Below are 2,017 nucleotides of genomic sequence, written 5' to 3' on the forward strand. Positions count from 1 at the left end.
AAATCGATGAAATTGAACAAAAAATCGGAAAAATAGGCCTGAAAATGAAAGCCAAAACACTACAAATGCGCCTTTAAGGATTTCGCTACCGGACCTAAGCTCCGCCCACCGTTTGAAAAAATTAGACCAGGAAATTTTCACAACAAATTTTTATGTAAAAAAAAAGAAGACTACTTGAAAAGCTCAAAATACAGATCTCATAGAAATGAAAAAATACGATATAAAAGAATCATGTGAGCCTATGTGTAGAATTAAGATAATCCTAGTGTTCTTAGTCTTCAAATTAATCCCGTTGGGGTCTGAAAAGAGAAAGCCTGAATTGTTCAAGTATAAGTCTAGAAGTCCAACATTTCGCTCTTCGCTCCCGTTGAGGTTTCGTTTCTGTTGTTGACAAGTTTGCCGGGAGCAAAAAAAAAACAAAAAACGAAACAAGGAGAATCTAGACTAAAAAACATACTTTTTTGCATTTTTTTGCCGATGTGAAATATGAAAATGTGAAAATAATAGCGAACAGGAGAAGGAAATGGTAGCTCATAACAAAAAACTTTTGACACCGCGAAGAAAATGAGTGAGGAGCTGTCAAAAATTGTGGAGAGATTACACTTTGAGGGTGGTCCAGGGGGTGAGATGACCAGGAGATTTTTGGCAGATTCAGGTGGGATGAAGCAAATCAGTTTGTTTTTTCAGGAGAGATTTGAATAAAAAACTAAAGAATAGAGGGGTTTAATTATGTATAGGTCTAATCAGCAAGCATCGAGTCTAATGACTTTCAGAAAAAGTGGAGATTCTTCAAAATTCAAACAACCAAAAAATCTAAAATTCTAGGTGCGAATCACTTGAAAAGCGGCGGAGATGGGACCACCATCAAAGAATGAAATCGGATACCAAATCGAGAGAAATAAGGGAATAGTGATGAAATTCTCCTTTTCATTTGGCTGCTATCAGCTATCAGAAAATTCCCGATAATAAATATCTGAGCAATCGAGTAAGCTCATGCTCACGTCAAAAGAAGATTTGGGAAGAGAGAAAAGATTACAAGAATCACAGATGTACTCCTTTGCAGCCCAAAAAATTCGAATAGAGCAAAAAGTAGAAGCAAAAAAGGAGCAGCCGAGTGCAGGAATCCTCATCGGCATTCTTTTCAGTGAATAATTGATGATGATGATGGGGGAGGAGTCAGGAGGAAGAGAACAAAAAATGCCGGAAAAACGATAATTGTTGGAAGTGGTGGAAAATGGAAAAGAAGAAGAAGAAGAAAATAGAAAATGAAGAGTTTGGAAAAACGGAAGGAAAAGGTGACGAAGAGTCAGGGACGACGACGATGGGAAGAGCGAAAGTAATCCGGAAGGCGCAAGAATAATATACAGAGAATAATAATAAATGGGAGAAAAAAACGGGTAGGAAAGGAGCGACGCCTACTTTACCCCCTGAGCCAAGTGCTTATATTCTGTTGACTTGAAAGCATAGCGCATACACATGCTCCTCCCGTACTCATTGTTTCGCCTCGGGCTATTTTGTTCCTTTTTTCCCGAAAAACCCCAAAATCTGATGATTAAATGAGAAATGTAAATACCATTCAGTCATGCCTTTTTGTAATTATTTTATATATCTAGAAAGCTACTCTCAAAGGCTCCAGGCATACCGGTTGCAGAAAAATCTGTGAAGGTGTGTATATCTCTAATTGGAAGAGGGAAGAGAAGAGGAAGAAGAAGAAGTCTCATCATATAGATGAGAGAGTAGGTTTTAGAGGTGCAGAAAAAGGGGAAAAAAGAGGACGAGAAGAATTGGCTCTGATACTTTTTGCGGGCACCCCCGTCTTCCGATATATGTGCGAATATGTAATCGAGAAGAAGAAGTGTTTCTGGGATGCGATCTTGTTTATATGTCTCATAAAGTTTCCCCGCCATTTTTGTTTGTCTAGTTTTTCTAGGCTCTTGCTTCATATCTTTTTTTGTCACTGACTCTGAATGAGAGTGTGGGTGGTATAAGTTATTTAGCTCAACAGCAAAAAAAAATA

This window comes from Caenorhabditis briggsae (genome assembly GCF_000004555.2).
Source record: "Caenorhabditis briggsae complete genome, chrIV, whole genome shotgun sequence".
NCBI lineage: Eukaryota > Metazoa > Nematoda > Chromadorea > Rhabditida > Rhabditidae > Caenorhabditis > Caenorhabditis briggsae.